This window comes from Armigeres subalbatus, chromosome 2 (assembly GCF_024139115.2).
Source record: "Armigeres subalbatus isolate Guangzhou_Male chromosome 2, GZ_Asu_2, whole genome shotgun sequence".
Lineage (NCBI taxonomy): Eukaryota > Metazoa > Arthropoda > Insecta > Diptera > Culicidae > Armigeres > Armigeres subalbatus.
The window spans coordinates 459,022,752-459,045,744 of NC_085140.1; the positions used below are offsets into that span (position 1 = coordinate 459,022,752).

At 38.1% G+C, this 22,993-nt stretch overlaps 1 protein-coding gene across 7 annotated transcripts in view; it reads left to right on the forward strand.

Annotated features, from left to right (window-relative positions):
* LOC134213840 (protein HIRA homolog) overlaps window positions 1-22,993 on the forward strand; it is a 296,687-nt gene that overhangs the window by 42,897 nt on the left and 230,797 nt on the right. The gene's annotated exons all lie outside the window — the stretch shown is intronic.

A 22,993-nucleotide genomic window follows, 5' to 3' on the forward strand; every position in this document is an offset into this window, starting at 1 on the left:
AGAAGTTACGTATTGCTGAAGAAGTCTTATTTCGCCTGAGATATCGGGTTTGACAATATAACTTGAAGATTCGGGCGTACTCGTTCACCGGTTCCCGCACTTTTACCCACAGTCCAAAATGATTCAAGCAATGGTTTTGACTCTTGAAACCAACGGATTGTGTTCTGTACCATGAGTACCTCTATACAATAGGTTATCGAAATGGTAAAATGTTCACCTGATTGAACGTATATATGGTAATGAAATACTAGTTGCGGAAATCCAATATTTTAGCAATATTACTAAAAGTTATCTAACCATTATCTCCTGTCGCGTTTATTCAAATCGTTTATCAATTACATCATGATAATAGTTGGCCAGAATACCTGTCAAACTGATGCAGTGCGTTGTATCTTTTTTCATTTCAAAAATCGAAAACGTACTCTTTACCCCACGCGCACTCTTGCCCCACTTACTCTATCGAAGAAATCAAAAGATTCAGTGCAATTAGTTTAAAACAGATTTTTTATTTTCGAATTAGAAAATGAATATATCAATAAAATTTTCAAAACGACTTATCTGCTTTGTAACAATACGATTCAAACGACGATTTGACGAATCTGATAGCTCTCCCACGCAAACAACACCATCAACAGGTAGCAGATAAGTCGTTTTGAAAATTTTGTCTTTATATGCAGTTTCTCAAACAAACGATTCATTCATGCTCGCAATTCAAGGATGATTCAAGTCCTCATGCTGATTTTAAAACCTTTTCAAAAATTATCACACTATGTAGTATCAATTGAACTGTTGGTGGTTCAAATTATCTTTACACTTTTAGATTCTTTATAAATTCCATTTTTCAGAAAATTTCTTTGATTTTTTTTTTGAAAGATGTTTACCAAAGTAATTGAAGGTTCATTAAAGGTGCGTTTTTCGCTTAATCAGCTCAGTGCTGATTAGTCGAAAAACATACTTTTGAAGGAACTTTTGGTTGCTTGGGTAATTTTGATACACATAGTTGAGTTTTCCATTTTTAAGTTGTTTTTATGAGATATTGCGAAAAAAGATTCGGCTGCCGGTGGGACTTGAACCCACACCATTATTAAGTACACGGACGTATTACACCTTATACAACAGCCGCTTTGCGAGAAGTTGTTCCATAACCAGCTAATAACGATGGACATGGATTAGGTGGTTAAAAATCAATTTTGCCCACAGGCCTCATCTGATTCTTGATCATGTTTGAGTTCTTCGAATTCTGAGCTCATTCGATTTGCGATTTAGCATAAGCCTTCAATTTTGCATGCAAATTAGTATGAGGAATTATTTTTTCATTGACTAGTAATGACGCATCCTTTGTAGCGGAGTTAAAAGAAAACTCACATGCTAAAGCGAATACTCAACGCACCCAACGAAACCGCATCGCCCCAATAATTAGTAATCGATTTTAACAGGTTGCGAATCTTTAGACATGATCGATAAACTTTTGAGGCATCATCAAATGTGCAGAGCAAACATAGTACCTGAATTTGTGTGTGTGCTATCTTCGCGCCACGAAGCTAAATGTTGCATGTTCAGGGAGTTACCATTCCAGAAACCACGGTGATTTATTTGGATTACTAAACATTGAACATAATTGAGATGCGGTTTTCGCTGAGTAAAAGCCTGAGTATTCCTTTAGCTATGTAGTTTTCTTTAACCACTTAATGAGGAAGCGTCATTATCAGTATAATGAAAATAAATTTCCCTTTACTAATTTGCATGCAAACTTGAAACAGCTTGTGCTAAATCAGTTTTAATCCAAATGAGCTCAAATTTTCCGAGGCAAAATTGATTTTTTGAACCACCCTAATCAGGATATCAGTCGATTCCCCGTATCCATGGAATCTGCTTTGGCAACATTTCACACCTCTTCTCTCTACCCAACTTTATGTATCAGAATTGAACAACAGTCGGTTGCGTTTGAATCACAAACAATTATGTATCAAGACGTCGTAGGGGAAACAGTTCTTCTATATACCAGGTTTTTTTCTTCGAAAGTCCGACCTGAATTCTGGTTGGTGCTACGCCGACGATACTATCCCATTTGATTCCACCTCTGATTGTACTTGACAGATATGTATTTGGACCCCAACAGTAAGGCCGTCTTCAGTGTCATACATAAATGAATATAAAATTTCCACAAATAATGCAAAATTTCCATGAACAATTAAGAATTTTCCACAAAACAAAAAAAAATTAAGCACTTTTAAAAGCAAAAAATGTAATTATAAAAGAAGAATTTTCCATAAGAAATCAAAATGTTTCAGAAAAATACAAAATTTAAAAAGTCAATGAAACAATGAGTTAACCCGCAAAAAAAATCAAAAAATCAAAGAAAATTCAGGTGGTATTTAAAAGGCCGGAAAGTTCGGGTTAATCAAGAAATTGATAAATTCCAACCGCGTAAAAAAACCTGAGTGTAATTTTGGAGACGCAGGCAAGATCTTTGTGCCAGGCAAGATCTTCAAATCCAATCTTCAATCACGGCTTCGTTTATGCCCCAGCTAAGATATCAGGGCAATTATGTCCTCCTATCAGTGAGTCGAATTTAGTATCTGCCTTCGATATTTAAGTTTGTCAATCATTCCAGAGGCTTATTTCAGCAAGTTGTATGGTGGACTTTAGGAAGGTTTCTTTCATGACTCTCTAACAGGTCGATGTTCGAATTCCACTATTAAAGGTTACGGTGTTAGTGTTATACTTTATACTAAATGATAATAAAATATGCAATCATTTAGTCTAGTTACTGCTACTAGCGCTTTAGCTCCGTTATTAGTGAAATTCAAACAACGAACTGTTAGGTAGAGTTTAGATAAACCTTTGCACTAGAAGTCCACCATACAACACATTTTTAAATTTAGCCTCTGAAATGAGTTATTGACAAACTACTAACTGATCGAAGGCAGATTACTAAATGATCGATAACATCCTTGCTTAACCTTTTCCAAGTACGTTTATTTGGTAGGCTCAGGCGTGTATAACACTTTACGGAGCTAGTGTCTTGGATATATAATCAATATCATTTATTTTTCAGTTAGTAAGAGAGGGTAGAAGCCACGTACTCGTGGTGACTCGAGTTAGTTTACAATGGAGGAGGAGATTAGGATTTGGATCAGGAATTTCAGTTCTCATCCGGGTTTTGGCGTGGACGATGTGGCGTGTCGTCGTGCTCGAGAATGGTTCGACTGGGAGCATCTTCCGGATGGCAAGAGCTATGGTGCTCTATGGACAGAAAGCAAAAACACAAAAAAAACTTTAAGAAAGAAAAAAAAAAATATTAGATTTTGATATCAGAAGCACAAAGAAAACATAAATGGCCTGCATATAGACCACATCAAGATCTCCCAAAACACTCGAACTTCCCTGAAGGGTTGTTACCTCGGCCAAAGGGATCCATAATTGCTCTCTGAGGCGTCATTTTCCGAGCAGGACCAAACTACGTGATCGATGCATCATAACCGGCTGCACCTCTACTAAGTTGCTATCGACAAGGTTTATTCTGCCAGATGTGCGTTTAGTGAATAGTGATTAGACAAAGTCTCGACATCACGCGAATGAAGCCTCGACTTAAGTCCTCACCTCTGAACCACGCTCGCCCAGAAACTTTTGGAACTATAGAAAGTAGCCACCGTCCAAGTTCGTTGTGTGTTCATCTTTGCCAACTTTGAAGAGTACTCTGACGGACAGGGAAAAACTCGTTGCTCGAGAATTGTCTATCATAAACCTCACCTTCCTGTGCGCCCACCTTGCCATGAGTCTGCCTTCTCATTGCCGTAGATTGATCAGTGAGAAGTGACCCAAAGGTAATCTTGAATGATGTTGCGATCAAAACACGCATCTGCTCTCTTATGTTGTAAGAAAGTAAGATGGTGCTAACAGGTTTCATCGACCAGTGCCTCGAAGAACTAAGACATCGAGAAGATGAAATAATGGTCTCACGGGATTAAATTATCCCCAAAGCGAAGATTGCTGCCAGCTCAGCAACATAAACGAACACGGTTCCTGAAGTTTGGAAGGTGGTTGAAGTTATATGAAAAAAACAGCCAGTGGATCCGTTGATGCGAGAACCAATTATGTCCTCCAAATATATGTTTTTCTTTTGAGTCGCATATCCAGGCATATGGATGTTCTGAGATCTCAAATTTGAGTAAAGATTTGATGTAATTTCAAAATATTGTACCTACATAAAATGAAAAAACTTCAATTTGTCCTGAATCAAATAGTCTGTAAATCAAAGCTTTCTGGATACACATCAACCCTATTCAGCCCGCAAAGTGTATGTCTTTGACTTGTGCCTTATAAACAGGTATATGCACTGAGATCTCCAAATTCTCCTAGAGTTCGAATCAATTTGGTCTACCAAATCAATCACGGCTTCCAAGAAGAATTTTACATAAGGAAACTAAAATGTTCAGAAAAATACGAATTTTCCATAAATAAATTGCTAAAATAAACAGTTATAAAATTTTACATAACATATTTTTTTTCATACAAAATTTAAAAAAAATCACAACATAATTATTAGAAAAATAAAAAAAATACATAAAAATACAAAAAAAAAACCATAAACTTGATAAAATTTTGTACGAACCTTAATTTTTTATTACTCTCTATTGATTTTTTTCGTGGAAAGTTTTTAATGTTTTGTGAAAAAAATATTTATTTTGTGAAAAACTTTTGTACCTAGGGGAACTGTTCCATTTTCCATCTTACTAAACTATATTCATCTCATCACAAAACAGACAAATACTTGTCACTTCTTTTTGCTAACATGCGTGCTCACTGCTGAAGAAAAACACAAAAATAAAAACCAAATCAAATTCCTTTTTATTGCTTTGTTTTTGATGGGATGGAAATGTGAGCTGTGAGATGAAGTGTCGAACCGTTCTCCTAATTGTTTATTGCTAATATTGATTTATATTAAATTTTGTATTTTTTTATGGAACATATTGATTTCTTTATGGAAAACTCTTCTTTTATATAGTGAACTCCTCTAACTCGATGTTCTGTAACTCGATATATTCCCTTAATCGGTGAAATTCAAATACCCTTGAATTTAGCATACTGCGTTACCTCCGTAAGTCGATACCTTCCTTACCCGATATTCTCTAAGACAGAATTCTAGACTTTTCACCTCGCTGTTGTCAAAAACAGTTCACATGCACAGAATGAAGGGAAAAGTGAAAGTGAGTAATGAGAAGTAAGACGCGAGTGAAAAGTGAGTAATGAGAAGTAAGACGCGAGAAATAGGAAGTGAGTAGATATTTAAAAGTGAGAAGTGAGACGTGAGAAGTGAAAAGGAGAAGTGTGAAGTGAGAAGTAAGATGTAAGAATTGAGAAGTGAAAGTGAGAAGAGAGAAATTTGAGAAATGAGAACTGTGAAGAGAGAAGTGAGAAGCGCAAAGTGAAAGAAGTGAGAAGTAAGAAGTGAGAGTCTTTCATCCTCATTCTTGCTCTCTCTTTCTTCCTTCATCATTGTTCTTCTTTTCCTTCTTCTTACTTCATTCTTCGTCCTTTTCTTTTCTCCTTCTTTTATTTTTCTCTTCCACTTTCTTTCTTCTTACTTATTTTGTTTTATTTTTCTGTCTTATCTCTTACTATCTACTTCTCACTTGAACATTTCGCTTTCTACATCCCAATTATCATCTCTCACTTCTCATCTCTGCTGTTGTGTTCCTCACTACTCACTTTCAACTTCTCACTTCACAACTAGCACATCTCACTTATCACTATTAACCTCATTTCTCATTCTCACTACTCAATACTCACTTGAAACATCTCATTTCTCACTTCTCACTACTCTGTACTCAATCCAAATATCTCATTTCTAACTTATTAATTCTCACTTTTCACTATTCACTTCGAACATCTCATCTCTTAGTAAGGAAACCAATTTTAACTATTCGGCCAAACGGTGTTCGACCCAATGACCAAGTCCAAATGGCATTCTGTCAAATTACGTTAAACCATATTTCTACACGTTATGAAAAGTTTTTGATATTTTGGAAAAAAAATATTATATAAATGTTTTCTCTATCTCGATAACTCCTTAACTCGATGGTCCCTTCAATATCTAGTACGGGAGAGTATTTGCAATTTTTGCGCAATTTTTTTTTTTTTGAAATTCTTAATTGTTTGTGGGAATTTTATATTTATTATTTGCTCATACACTGATTTCTTTATTGGCAATTTCTTAATTTTGTATTAAAATTTCATTTTTTAGGGGAGTTTTTTAGTCAGGTCGAAATACGTATCTGTCAAAATTACAATCAAGTGGTGGAATTAAAATGGGATAATACGAACTCGTCTTATGACAACTGGAGTTTAAATTGAATGGTTCACCTAAACAACCATGGCATAGATGATGTCCCAAGCGACGATATAAACTTTATAAACCAATCATATCCGCCAAGTGTATTTCTTTAACTCCTTTAACTCTCCAAATTGTTCTTTCATTCTAGCCGAGTGCCATCTGGTTGAATAGATAAAATTGTTTTTAAGTTAAGTGAGAAGCGAAACGTTCAAATGAGTATTACGCTCAGCAATGAGTATTAATAAAAACAAGAGGAAGAGGGAGTCTTTGAATTCTCCACCTTCTAAGAAACAAGGTTTCAAGACCGTCCTGCCAAAGCGCGGAAAAAAGAAGGAATTGGACTTGGATATCTCTTCAACTCTAATATCGGAAATAATTCTTCTCCTATCGAACTGAGCAATCTGATTTGATTAATGATGAAATTGACAAACGAATCTATTTCAGCCCAGCTGATTCGATTCATGAAAAGCAAAGGATTCGCCAATTGTGCATCTGTTGCCGAGTTTTCTGGCTTTAGGAATGAGAATTTGAGTAACCTTCAGGGGATCAAGGTTTCATTTCAGATTGCTAGGAAGGGTGATGCCGCGTTTTGTGGATCTTTTGCTGCCGTTATATACAACTGTCCATGTATAGGAAATCCCAGCAAACATGGGACAAAAATATGTATGACGGCAGTTTAACGATCGCAAAACGTCTTCTTCAGATTTAACTGAGAAGCGCTATAATTCTTCACATACGACGACAAAACTGAGCGATTGTTCAAAGTCGTTTGAAAGGTCTCCCAGTTATGATAAATCACGGATGAGATTAAATTGAATTTCTCTACTTGGATTTTCACCAGTCCAAGTAATTAGATGAAAAGAAATCCCACCTTGGTACTTCCCAGAGGGGCATTTCAAGAATTTTATTTAGTCATTTTAACAAAGTGAACTAAATAATATGAACGTTTGAAAAGGCCTGTATTATGTCCCATGTCAGTGTTACAGGGAACATTTCCGCAGGCCTGGGGGAAATTTCCAAACACCACTCAGTGCCGTAATGCCAAAAGTGGGTCATGAACCAAACATTGTCACATGGATGCTAAATGCATGATTTGTGGTGGAAGCTATCCCAAGGACACATGTCCGAGAGAAGATTCCAATAAATTTAAGGCAAAATTGTGGGGCAATCAAATCTAATTCTGGGAATGCCCTTCACGCAAGAAGTTCTGAATTCCGTGCAAAATTGATGACGGAAATTCCAATCGATCCCAGATTCGACGGGTAGAAATTTTCAAACGCTCAAATTTCGAAACCATACCGGTCGAGCAATCATATACCACCACAATTCACAAACAAATTTTGCTGCTCGTCAACGGGTAGAAGCACTTCAGTAAATTCCAATTTTCCAATGTACGGTACTACTTTTAATTATCATAGAGCTGATTGGGATTTTTATCAAACGTATATCGATAGGAATTTGATGTTATATTCCTTTGGATATCAAAGTGATATTGACAATGGCCTGTATCTTTGACAAATTTAATTGTCGAAGCCAGAGGCATTGAATTCCTAAATGTGAAATTAATTTCAACTCCATTCAGAAAAATATATAAAGCTCTTTTATGGGAGTCAATTGATTAAGACGAATTAAGTACTTCCATTTAATTCCACCAGTTAATTTTAAATGGAGAGTACTTAATTCGTCATAGACGGTTGTTCAACTCCATTATTATTGACGACGATCTTCAGCTACTGACATGTCTTAAAATGTGAGGAGAGGCAATACCAAAGAATCGCGATCCGCTTGAAAGTTATTTGGTGAGATTTGCAAATGAAATTAAAAACGTTTCGCTATTCTGAGAAATACCAACTTAAGAATTATGTCTCAGTTGGATCCCAGTTCGAAAACCCTTGAAATTAACGAAAATTTTAAAACCTCAAAAGCCAATTCCAGCGCTTAAAGAGGGAAATAAAATTTATTTACATGGAAAAGGCTCAAAACTGCTCAGCAGTTCGAGAGAGCCATAATTTTAGTCTAGGTCTCACTAGTCCAATTGAGGATCAGGTTCACGGAGCTTCGAAGACATTCTCAACCAAGAGAATGTTTTGACCTTCGTTGGGAACTAATTTGATGAAGTGAGATCTATTACTAGAAAATTTAAAAATATGAAAGCCCCGGCGATGATGGTATTTTCTTAGGTATATGGCTCAAACCTTAGCATTATGCTGTGGTTGGCATATTCATTGTTGTAAATCACATACATTGGAGCTCTAACCACATTATGCCATCAGGCGACTTGCCTACTTTTGGTTGTTGCACTGAAAACTAAGCTATTTCATTCTTCACATGTTATACAAGGCTTGTAATCTGAACTAAGCTTCCCCACAACCTGGCAGATAGCAATGAGATTTTGCCATATTGCGACGTATTCTGACCGACACATAAATATGTGTGGGGGCCCTCCTTAGCCGTGCGGTAAGATACGCGGCTACAAAGCAAGACCATGCTGAGGGTGGTTCGATTCCTGGCCGGTCTAGGTAATTTTGGTTTGAAATTGCCTCGACTTCCCTGGGCATAAAAGTATCATCGGTTACCCCATGATATAGAATGCGAAAATGGTAACTGGCTTGAAACCTCGCAGATAACTGTAGAAGAGCTTAATGAACACTAAGCTGCGAGGCGGCAATGCCCCAGTGGGGATGTAATGCCAATGAAGAAGACATAAATATGTCTTAATTCAATACGCGAGGAGAAGTGGATGAACGCTGTCATCAGAGGAAAAGTAGAATCACTGAAATTTAACACGGCAAGGTATAGCCAATGAATTTTTTCTATCATTTTGCATATTACTATGCATTGCTACCTTTGATTCTTGAAAAAAAATCGATTTTGAATTTTTTTTTTTTTTCCATAGAAACAACGTATTTTTCAATAACTTCCGAAAATACAATGTCCGATCGGGCCATTTACCTTTTGAATAAGCAAACAATGGGATACATTCCCCGTCGAATGCAACTTGTTGCGGAAGTAAATCAGGTAAAAGCTTAAGTTCCAAAAGTGTGTCTGATGCAAAATTTGTATACACACACACACACACACACACACACACACACACACACACACACACACACACACACACACACACACACACACACACACACACAATATCACACACATTACGGTCAATATCATCATTGTCATTGTTACAGACATCCACTTTCGATTCGTCGAACTGAGTCGATCGGTATAGTACTTCAACGGCAAAGAAAACTAACAGCGATAATCATGCAGAATATCTTGTGTTTTTTCGGCTATAAGAATTACTTACAAACTTATTACGATTTTCTTATGAACTGTGTGTTGTTTGACCGAGAATGATTTTCATCAGCTTGTCTTATGAAAAAAATTAGTTTATCCAGAACCCATAAGAAAATCGTAAGAAAATCTTATGAACATTAATCAACCTTGCATATAAGGGTCATCATATTTTCAACACGATTTTTCTATGTGCTCTCTTGTAAGATCAAAAAAATTAAAGAACAAAAAAACGTAAAAAATACAACATACACAATTAAACACAACAAAATATTTTATTATTCTCAAAATATATAATTGCTCTTCACGTCGCAAAAAATGTTATATAATGCTGCCGTTACCAATACATTACTGATTTCAATACCTCCGGATTCATCCGATAGATATTTCGTCGAGATGGTTGCATCTTGCATCCTACCAGTTGGGAGACTCGTCGGTGGTTTCCTCTGCTGCCAGTGCGGGAAATGTTGAATAATATAATCGTCGTCTTATCATCGGTGGTTTCCTCTGCTGCTAGTGCGGGAAATGGTGAATAATATTATCGATAAGGTTCTGTAAATATGAATTAGAAGTAATATAAAGTAAAGAATTTTTTTTCAAAAGAAAACATTTACTCACATTGTTGGTCATCCAATTAAAAACCGCTTCCTGTAACTGATCTATCTGGAGACAATATTTTAAGTTTTCCCGATTGATGATCAGTAAGTCTGCTGCACTCCGCTGGTATATCATTTAAAACAAATTTGCGAGGAAACCCAATTTGAACGATCATCTTCTGGATATTCTGCCATGTTGATTTCTCATTTCATAAGATTTTTCTTATGAGTTTTTCACATCAAGAGTTGTGATGAAAATTATAAGACAACTCGAATGTTTATTTTTCTATAGAAAACTCATTTGAACTTCATAAGATACAAAAATGAATTTCATAACAGACCAAATAATTGTCATAAGAGGTACGATGAAAATGAAATTCGATTATTTTTCCATGCTTCATAAGATGAGGCTTATAATGTCCCTAAGATAGTTTAGTTGAGTGTATAACACTATGGGTCTCCGGGCCTTCTATCAAAAGTTGTTTTTTGGAGTAGTTCTATAGCCTTCCGGTACAACTTTGTTGTACGAGAAAGGCAAAAACGTCTCCGAAATCATTCGCGAATGAAACGTTAAGCGAGGTGGTGCAGCTCGGATTCTGTGTATATAGCATTTCTATCGTGTCGCGTTTAATTCTATGCATTTAAAAAATGAAACGAATGCGAAGCAATAGAATTTTGTATGATTCTGTTACCAACAATAACAATAAAACTAGCTACCAAAAACTATTTGTTGAAGCGTTTTATAACTGATTCTACCACTATAAATACCAGCAACTTCCGTAGTAAAAAATAATCGAGGAAGACATGTAGGTATGTCATTGCCGAGTTCAGTTCATTTTAGTCCAATATTGTCCGCCCAACTAACGCTATAAGATATAGTCCACTCTTGTCCGTATACGTTAAATGGGCCGTTCTATAAGGCCCGTGTGACTCAGCCCGCATTGACTGTTTTGCAATAGATTTGCAGTCCACAACCCACGACACGGCATACAGCTGGTATCCATCAAGCTGTACCATTTCTCCGTGTCAATCCTCCGGATGTTGTTCGCCGCAGGGTTCATATATCAGGGTTCACTCACTTTGACAGTATACTGAATCCGACTACTAAATCGTTGCAGTATGTCTGTGCTCAAAACTCTCGACGGTGTACAACACGCGTCGTAGTCGTCCGCCGCGGCTAAACATTGGGCGGCTACAAGACGGTAGACTAGCCCAAGACTACGCGCAGCAGCTGGAAGTGGCAATCCCAACAGAAGAGCAGCTAGGTGCAGCGTCTCTTGAAGATGAATGGAGATATATTCGATCCGCTATTGAAAGCACCGCAACCGCTGCGGCACGGTGCCCCCGGATCAGAAAAACGACTGGTATAACGGCGAATGTAATGGGAGGAAATCGTACGTACTTTGGACTCCGCAAAACGCTCCGATCGAATAGAGTTCGCCGCCGTACCAAATTGACTATCTACAAAACGATGGTCGTGGAGAATCAACGCGCACTGGGAGATTCGAACTGAAAGTGCTGCGTTCTATCTATGGAGGGGTGCAGATGGCGAACGGTACGTGCAGGAGGCGAACGAACCATGAGTTGCATTAGCTGTTGGGAGAATCATCCATTGTTCACACCGTGAAAATCGGAAGTCTGCGGTGGGCTGGGCACGTAGCCAGAATGTCGGAGAGTAATCCGGTGACAATGGTTCTCGACAACGATCCGACTGGAACAAGAGGGCATGGTGCACAGCGGGCAAGGTGGATCGAGGTGGAGGACGATTAGCGGACCCTCCGCAGACTGCGTGGTTGGCGACGTGTAGCCATGGACCGAGCTAAATGGAGAAGACTTTTATGTATTGCACAGGCCACTCCGGCCTTAGGCTGGTAATACATAAATAAAATCTAACAATGACTAAGACACTAATAATTATGATGAAACTTGAAGTTCTCGTTTTAGTCTAAAGACAGCTGTCTATTGGTTAAGACCGAAAAATTCCCTGGCATCCAGCAAGGAAAGACTGATTTCCATTCTTCTGCAGCATAGACATTCTGAACAAAGTATACTGCGGAAAGATTAGGAAGGAAAGTATTTCCACATGGTAGTTCAGTCTCGAGTAGATGAAACTCTCTTCTTGATTCTAGGGATCCTATAATGAGAGATATGCGAAAGCGGCCATTGTAAGCCAATCGAGCATTGAGAACTGTCAAAACGTGAGCCAAATGAACGTTGTTATTGTTGCAGATTGAGACGAGGTTGAGAGGTATTGAGATAAATTTTAAGAAAAGTTTCATCGAATAAACAATTTGTTTTACTTTCGCGAGTAGAAGTAATCTAGTTTATGTATCGCGTTTCGCCTATTTGTATTGCACTTTTATTTTAGTGATAATGCTTATTTAAACACTATTAATGGACAGACAAACATATTCCAAATTGTTATCAAATGCAAAGTCATATACAAGCTTCAACATTTTGCGCTGCGGCAAGTGCTGGAAGCGTTTGCTAACAAAAGTAACAGCGTTGCTAAATAGTCTGGAAAAGTATTTGCATATCTCTCATTATAGGATCCCTACTTGATTCTACCGCATAGGCTTTCAGAGCAAGGCAACTAGCAAGGATCGAGAATCCCGAGTGAAATCTGTTAGATTTGGTACGCTTCGGCGCAAGTCTTTTGCTAATATCCCGTTGCGCGTGGAGGAAAGTCTCGTTCAGCCTGGACCTTCGCACAGGGAGGCAATTCGCGCGCGTAACAGTCGATATAGAATCTTCGGATGTTCCTGATATTATTTCATGTAGTTGGATCTTGGGCTCAAGCTCGTAGAATAACTATTGAATCAATGCATTTTTCTTCTGTGTTTTTCAAAAAATTTTACCATACTAATAATTTATTATTTATATGGAACGTAAAAAAATGGCTTCCCCTCCCATCATAAGTGCTTAGGTAATTATTACGAAAACGAAACGAAACGAAATTTAACTTTTTTTCCACGGAATTTTTATTGAATTGGTTTTATTTACGTTATGTACGCAATTCTGATTTCACCTTTTCGAAGTCAAATAACTGTTTTGCGACCGATAGTTATAACAGAAGAAGCCGTCTGTGATGATTCGTCGCGCCCCCGTTTTTATTCCATTGGAGATAAGACAATACCCCAGCATTTGTACCGCTTTCAAAGGAATTCAAAGTATATAAAAATAAAGAAATTGTGGGATACTTCCTAAAGCGATTTGAATTCCGTTAAAATTTTATTTCATATTTTATTTTTTTTTTATTTAAGAATTATGTGATTATGCTGAAGCATCCCTAGCCCACATGTTTCAGTTAGGATAACGCAACTGATATGTGACTAGATTTAGTCACAATAAAGTTACTGCAACCATTTTTGTCTGACTCGTGCTACTCGGGATACTTCTTATTGTCTGATCAACGTGGTTTTATAGTAATGAGCTAATCCAAAATTAGAAATTGAATGCATAGATTTTATTTTTTATTTAGTGGGATACTCATTTATATATACACATCTTCCAGGCGTATACGCAGATAGAGAGTTGATAATACCCTACATTTGCTCACTAGAAGAATCCTGTGCACCTTTCTAAAATGCACAAAGATATGTAGTTCAGATTCTATTTCACAAATGTGATCGCAAAGTCTTTACGGCAGCAGTTTGCCAAGTATGAAGAAATATTTTTTACTTTCTTATACAGAAAGTTGTACCAAAAGGCTATCATTTCCTTCGAAATTCAAACTTCTTATAAGAGGCTCGGAGACTCATAGTCTTATATACTTTCAGCTCGACGATCTGAGCCATCATCTGTTTTTCCTTGTTTATGTGTTTGTGCACATAAGACATGCAAAAATTGTTGCCGAATTGTCATCATCAACCGACGTCAATTAGGAACACTCCCAGAGTTGGATTTAACCGGAAGGGGGTTCCGGAGCCGACAGTTTGTGAGGTCCCCAAAATGTACATAAAAGGTTATGGCAAGGCCCCTCGGACACCTCTAAATCCTGCCCTAGGCACGTCTCACGGAATCCAAATTTAAAAGCATTCACATTTTCAAGGTAGCAGCATGCGTAAAATAATAAAAATGACAGTTGTGCGTTACTTACGTATCGGGTGGTGTACCCTTGGAATCGCGAGTACTATTAGATTGGGATTCCGTGTGGAGTGTGCAAGAAACAGCTGTTATGGTCAGTGTCAGTTTAAGCTGAAAGCAATCATGAGTAAAGAACTTTCAACAATTTTAATGATCTTACTACCAGCGCTCGATTTTTTTTTTCATTGCATGCGAAGATTTAGAAATGCCCACGACGCTACGATGTTCCTTACATATTGTCCAAATAGTAAAAGAATAGCTAAGCTTAGTTTGATTAACTGTACATATCTTTGTTGCTAATCATGATTGGCCGAGAAACAGCAAATATGCACAGCTCACCAATAAATTGAATAATCTTCAAGGGATAAAACAAAATATTCTCATAGTACTAATGACCAATAACGATGCCGGTCTCTTCCTTGTACTAATGACACACTGGTGGTATAAATACCATGGTACAAGAATCTTGAAATGAGTACCATATCAATTATTGTCTTTATCTAAGATAGTCTTTGAATAATTTTCTTGCCCTCTTGTACCATGGTACAAGTACCACAGGTGTGTCCTTAGTATCACAGTCAATTTAGGATTAGGAGAGGAAAATTAGATTTTTTTTTCACTTCGTGTTCTCCCGGACTAGCTGCCGTCCGTGACCGATCGATTCCGCACTCATATTGTGCAAATAGTCAAATAATATCACAAAATTGAAATTTAAATTTTGGGGGCTGTATGTATATTTCGATGATGACCGAGCTCGGTGGTCTAGTGGCTACCGCTTCTGCCTTATAAGCAGGAGGTCGTGGGTTCAATGCTAGGCCTGTCCATTTCCTACTTTATATTTGTATCTTAATTCTTTCTGTGTTTAACGTTCTACCAAAACGGTTCCTACTGTTATAACCTTCCACACAATCCCAAAACCTCCCGTGGCACCTAAGAGAGGTCGTAGAGTTCTCTGCATCTTTCTTAAGTAGGTGTCCAACTAACCATCCCTCCCTTCCTCAGCATTCGCAAGGACGTGGCCAGGACAGATCTCGACTATTGGAAAGTGTATTGCTTCCATCTAAGAGGTAGTGATTAGTCCCAAATCATTATCTGTGGTAACGGATAAAAGTGATGCTACTCTCGTACAATAGTCTTGGCTTGTACCACCTACGAATTTGTGCGAATTGCTTAATGCTAATGCTAATGCTAATGTATGTATATTTCGATGATTTGCCGAATATTGACTGTTGTGTGGAGTATCTTCAATCCTCTGATTAAAATGACGTAAAATGCTGCATTTTGTTATCCTTGGGGCCTTCTTAACCCTAAGCGGAGGTGAAGAAATAGAGCTTTAATAAGAAAGAGGCGCTCAAAACAGACTTCACAAGAGCCTTAGGTATCAGGTATCAGAACGTCGGCTCCAGGGGCACGTTCACCTCAATTTGGGAGATTTGTGCCATCGGCTTCACAGCCTTTTTCATCACACACCTGACGGAAAAGGGAATGTTTGGAAAAGGGCCCTTGAAGAGGGCATACAACGCATAAGCGTACAAGAGCCTTACCACAACGGGTTATGAACAACAAAATACTCTGAAGGTTCAGGTTTCTGAAGTCAATTTCACTAAGTAAGTGTTTATCAAATATTTGGAAGCGCAATTGTGCATAGACTGGGCAGTTACATATTAGATGATAAGAAGTTCCATGATCGGATTCACAACTATCACATACAGATGATTCAACGCGTTGAATATTTGCCATGTGATAGTTCAGTCGGCAGTGACCTGTCAAGGCCTTGACTAAGACACTGCAATTCTGTTTAGACAGATTAGCTAAATAGCTTGCTACTACCGGAGATGGCTCCCGGATGTACAATTTTGTTTGAAGAAATGAATCCAGACTACTCCAATGCCATTTGTGCTGAGTGACAGCCCAAGAGTTGATCAAAAGCTTCACCCAACACTTGGATATTGGAATAGCTGGCTCAGGACCAATAAAGTCATGCGATGCTCCATTACGAGCTAACTCATCAGCCAATTCGTTTCCAGCTATGGAAGAATGGCCAGGTACCCATATAAGGTGTAAAGTATTTACTGAATTCAGTTCCTCAATTTGAGTTCGACATGCGATTACTAACTTCGACCTTGAGTTGGCCGAGGCGAGAGCATTAATAGCTGCTTGGCTATCTGAACAGAAGTATATTACTTTGCCCATAATGCGTTGCTGCAGGACAGATTGCACTCCACACATGATGGCAAATATTTCCGCTTGAAAGACAGTGCAGTGTGTACCCAGTGAGTGTGACTGTTCCAATCTCAGCTCACGCGAATAGACGCCTGCACCTGCTCTACCTTCGAGGAGGGAGCCGTCAGTGTAACAAACAATGCTGTCCGACATACTTCTCTCCAAATAGCCAGATGTCCACTCATCCCGCGAGGGGAATTGTGTCGAAAATGTCCTATAAGGAAAACTACTAACTTGTGTGAGATCACTTGAAGCAAGGAAAATTTTGTCCCAATTAACCATAAGCGGTAACAACGAAGTGTGTGTAGGATTCTCTTCCATAAAACCGAGTACCCATAGTCGGTAAGTACAAGAAAATGCTTCTTGTTTGAGATGTATGTGTAGTGGGGCCACGTCGAAGAGAACTTCGAGAGCAGCCGTGGGAGTTGAAGTCGAGTCAAGTACGAGACACTGAAGACGGCCTTACTTTTGAGGTCGAAATACGTATCTGTCAAGATACAATTAAGTGGTGGAATTCAATGGGATTGTATAAACTCGTCTTATGACAGGTGAAAACATTCCACTAAAAGGCTCAAAATAATTTTCTTATCAAAATGTTTGATATGTTCAAAACCTCTCTGAAGTAGAACGGGATAAATCCCATCCTCCCCTGGAGATTTGTAGGGAGCAAAACTGTTAAGTGCCCATTGAATCGATTCAGCAGTTAAGATTCTACGTGCTTGAGCCCAAGACCCATAGCTACATGAAAAGACATCAGGATCATCCGAAGATGTTATATCGACACATCCAGGGAAGTGCGTATCAAATAAGTGCTCTAACGATTCTTCATCAGAAGAAGTGTAGTCGCCATTTGGCTTGCGAATTTCGCCAACTTGGAAATCCTTGGATCTCGCAAGAATTTTATTCAATCGACTGGCTTCACTCAAATTGGAAACATTTGCACAAAGGTTTTTCCAGCCGGATCATTCAGCAGATCGTAGAGCCTTCTTGTAAGCTTTGCGAGCCAACTTGAAAGAATCCGTCCCTGCTGAGTGGCGTCTGTTCCAACTCCTTCTGCACTGCTTCCTTAGCTTAGCCAAATCGGAATTCCACCAAGGGGTTCCTCTTGAGGTTTTACAGAACGTAAAGGGCAAGCTTCTTCGAAAGCTTCACGATGTGCAACGTTGTAGTATCAACTGCATCATCCAAGTCGGTAGGAGTTTCTAAAGAAGGTAGATATCCATGAATTTTGCTGAGAGCAACTCTGTGTAAAGATCCCAGTTTGTTGAACGAGGATTTCTAAAACGCAAGGTCTGCGAAGTAATATTCAAATGATCAAAGCAGATGTAGCGATGGTCAGATATCGATTCCTCATCTGACACATGCCAATTCGTCAATTCGTGACTGATTCTATTGGAGCAAAGGGTTATGTCTAACACTTCTGCTCTATTAAATACCATAAAGGTTGGGCGATTGCCTATGTTAAGTAAACTAAGTTCGGTACTACTTAAGTATTCCATCAAGCTGGAACCTCTCAGCAGGGGCGTCTCGTGGACTTTTGCTACACCTGTTCTACCATGCTGAAAAAAAATATTCATCAAGCTGAGTGGTTTCGCATGAAAGTTGGGCATTTAATCTAATATTACAACCTTTTCTTGTACAACTTAACCAAATATTAGAAAAACAATTTAAATAGAAAAAATTTACAAAACAATAAATGACTTATTTTTCTCTTTTGTTACAAAAATGTTTTAAATTTAGATGCACTTAAAATTTTAGACTCGGAAATCGTCTAAAATCTAACTTGGTAACAGTTGGGCAATAACTGGATATTGCTCAGAATAGAGATCTTTCATATCAGTTCATTCCACCATTCAGGGTACACGGGTCCCATCGCCGCTAATATTTAAAATCTCACATATTTTGTTGCTATGAAAGAAATGTTATTAACCACTATTAGTATAATAATTATAATATATAATTAGTAGGGGAAATGTTCCGATCTCCATCTCACTATACATATATTCATCTCATCGCTAAACAAAGAAATACGGCACCAAATTCGTTGCTTCTTTTTGTCAATATGCGTGCTCACTGCTGAAAAAAAATCTAAAAAATAATAAACAAACCAAATTCCTTTCCATTGCTTTGTTTTTTATGGGATGGAAATAGGAGCTATGAGATGAAGTGGCGAACCGTTCTCCTATATAATTATACAATTATTATTTGATGCGACCCCAGATTGTGACGACCAATGAGTCACATTTAGAAGCTGAAATGTGTTCCAGATATTAATTTTTCAAATTTAGTGAAAACTATACCTTTTTCTCTATGTTGATTGATTTTGAGTATTCGTAAAAAAGCATTATTTACTGTCTCTTTTGAAAACGCAAACATTAATTTAATATTGTTCTTGATGCCTTGCATATTCATCACGAGAAAAAAGAAAAACAAACTGTTTCCAATCATCGGCGCCGAAAGCGTGAGCGGTGCGCCTTTCGGTAAAGCACAGCCCGACACTACGATCGAGTCTAAGGTGCCTGCCAGAGTAAACGCGACGAGCGATGCGACGCGACGCGACTCACGTAAAAGAATAACAATCATTATCAACAGGCTGTCAAATTGCACTGTCGCGTCGCGTCGCATCGCACGTCGCGTTTACTCTGGCTTGCCCCTAACCGAAGGTGCGTCGCGTCGTTGATTGTTCTCGCAGCGCGTCGAACGGGTTTGACTCCTGCGCGCATAGCAGAACTTGCATCTAAACTAGGGATCCTATAATGAGAGATATGCAAATACTTTTCCAGACGATTTAGCAACGCTGTTACTTTTGTTAGCAAACGCTTCCAGCACTTGCCGCAGCGCAAAATGTTGAAGCTTGTATATGACTTTGCATTTGAAAACAATTTGGAATATGTTTGTCTGTCCACTAACAGTGTTTAAATAAGCATTATTGTTCAGCACTTAACTCCGCGGTACGTGGGTTTAGAAGACGCAATCCGACACGTATTATCTAAGCTCCGGCACAGTTTCTTTCGCGCTATACTTCCAACCATTTAGCACATCTTGCCAATACACTTTAGTGTCCTTTCTTCAACGATATACAAACCACTTCGATTTCAATAAGTACTCTCTACGTTTATTATAATTGAAACCAATTTATTCTGTCACGAGCAAATCTAGAACAGATCATCTATTTGCATGAGCGATCGAATGGCTACTGAGGGTCCGGCTGCTTATCTTTACGCTATGTACTGGCTATCGTTTCATGTTGTAAATGTGTGTTGTGTACTATCTAATTTATTTTCAATATCATCCGTACTATAGCTTAGTGTCTGTTACAGGGCTGTTTAGTGTTGTATGTATGTGCATGCTTTGTATAACAGTTTAAGTTTTAGTCTATTTATTTCTATTTTTATATTTAAATTAATTAACTTTTCATTTTAGTGTTTAAATCTATTGCATCGATAATCTTACTACATTCAAAGTTAAACAATTATCACTAAAATAAAAGTGCAATACAAATAGGCGAAACACGATACATAAACTAGATTACTTCTACTCGCAAAAGTAAAACAAATTGTTTATTCGATGAAACTTTTCTCCAAATTTATCTCAATACCTTTCAACCTCGTCTCAATCTGCAACAATAACAACGTTCATTTGGCTCACGTTTTGACAGTTCTCAATGCTCGATTGGCTTACAATGGCCGCTTTCGCATATCTCTCATTATAGGATCCCTAATCTAAACGTGCTTGCTTCGCATGCGAAAGAGGATGATGTGAGAAAACCAAGGGCCTCATACGCCTGTCACTGGCGAACAAAGCTCGTGTACTCTGCATCGAAGCTTAGAACCGGTGTTAGGGCGCAATCGTTTAGGGTGGGTGTACCAATTGTCGCCATACATAAGAACAACTATTTTTTTAAAAATAAGTAAAAGGCATGTGGGTGGACTTTATATATAAAGCGAAAGGTATTACTTCCTGCTCCATAGAACAGCTGTGAAAACCACAATAAAATTTGTTATAATCATCAAAATTGATTAATCCATAATAGGAACGCATGCACCAGTTGTGGCACTATTCTTAATTTTGGTTCCTTATTTGGCAAATCCCATTGTTTTCTTATGGGACTGGCCAAATAGGGACCACTAGTGCGACAACTGGTGCAAAGGACGTCAAAAATTAAGCAAAATCAATTTTTACAATTATGCTTTGCTTGTTTTGGAGGAGATCAAAGGTTTTATCGTATCATATGACTATGCTTTATCGATATGAACTTGGTTTGCGGTGATTTGATTGGCCATTTGGCATATAAAGCACTAGTGCGACAACTGGTGCTATAGCCACAACTGGTACATCTAGCCTATGTGAACATTTTTATATTCGGTTAGTTACTGCAAATAAATTCTTTTTCGAGTCCCTATAATCAAGCAGGTATCTCAAGCATACCACATCGTTATATTGCTGCATGATTGAGTGTTTAATTTTGACAAAATATCGAAAACAAAAGTGTGCATAAAAATTGCCTCGCCATAACGAAAAGGTGGTAGAGAATTAACACTGTTGTTTACAGTTTAGAACCAAATCCAGATGCCGCACATGTTGGGGTAGGGATTCAGTGCTCCGCCTTCTCCCCCTGGAGAAAACGGAGAAAGCTGGCAACGCTCACGCTGGTTCTCTGCGCGCGGAGAACGAGTGAGCATACCAAAGAGGAAATTATTTCAAATCATTTGTCATGGCGCAAAACTTTAAATTTGACTTCTGGCAGCGCTGCTGTTGGTTCTTCATTATAGATCGTACGACTGGCAAAAGCTTTCTATGTGATGGGATGTGGTTTTTCAGAGAAACACACATTTAGCTGCAATTTGACTGTACGCCACGCATGTGGCGTTAACTTGATCTGCCTACGAAATATTTTGTTTCTTTAGATGTTTAGATGTTAAAATCATTGGAAATATTACGTGAAGCTTTGTTTAAAAAATTTACTGAGTAATTTATTTATATTTTATAATTAATTGCCAAGATATTAATTTCTTACTTCTGACCTACAAATGGTTACCTGTTCCATGAACAGGTAGAACGTATGGACGAGTCGCCCCTGCCTCTCAGATTGATATCCGAGCTACCCCAGATGATGTGATGAGCATTAGCATCACTGCCGACAATTAGCGGAAGGCCTTTTGAAGTGCAATATATGACAACTCGTTTGAAAGCATCGGTAGGGGATGATTCATCATGTGGTAAATAAACCGACCAATAGACGTATTTCCTGACGGGGGTTCCGCCAGTTGCATCAATTGTGACAGCACTTACATCTCTGGTTGTTAGTTCAGAGATAAGTGTAGCAACAATAGCATTGTTAACAAGCACACATGCACGCGGCATTGATCGAGAGTTTGCCATTTCTTTACTGAAAGCAGCAAAAACCGGGTTCACTAGGTTACCTAGGTAGAAGCTACCCTTGCAAAAATAGGGTTCCTGCACCAAAGCCACTTGGGATTTGCCATTTTGCATGAGTCTACAAAGATTAATCCTTGGGGCCTTCTTAACCCTAAGCGGAGGTGAAGAAATAGAGCTTTAATAAGAAAGAAGCGCTCAAAACAGACTTCACAAGGGCCTTAGGAATCCACGCCACGGTTTTGTCTCTTGGATAAAGTTATACTGATCTGATTCATATCTGATTACATTTACACTCTAAGAGCGAAATCAGCAGTGATTCAGTTTGGTTGCTAATTTTCGAATACTATTCTAGTTTGAATATGAGCCAAAATAGATCAAACTCACAGGCTTCCCCAGCAATGTTGTATTCATGTTTGATTGTTTTTCCATTAAATGAAATGATTATGTTGCTGCTGAGGAAGGCGCGGTAAATGCATAAAATGACGCATTCATGCACCAAAACAATTGAAAAATATTTGAATCTCGTGATTCATTCGTGGTTCAAATCTGCAGAAAATAGAACTGAGCGGTATGACAGTTTTAAGCTTTTGAATCTCGACTGTTATAAAAAATGAATCTTGAGCCACTGCTGGGAAAGTGCATGATTCAGATTCATATTCAAACTGACAGCCCCGAACGATTTGAATCACTGCTGATTTTACTCTAAGCCTGACGTCTTAAATTTTGAGTCGGATCACTTTTGTAAAAAGTAGGATTGAATAGTTAAAGATAATTTTCGTGTTCTGTTAGATATTTCTAACAAAACACTGAAGATGTTTTATAGAAGAAAAATAAATACGTATTTGTCGACTCAAAATGGGGTTGTGTAGTAAGCGTTAATACAAAAATTTGTATAAGTAACATAAAGTTTTGAAAACAACTTAATGATTTAGTTCAGCGGTGCAGCCAAAATTTTTGATAATATAAAGTATGTTTTAAGCTTAAATTTGTTTCGAAATTCCGCGGAATTCCGTTAAATTTCGTTAGAAGCTAGCGAAATTTTTGTAATTTCATCAATCTTTCAATCAATCAATCT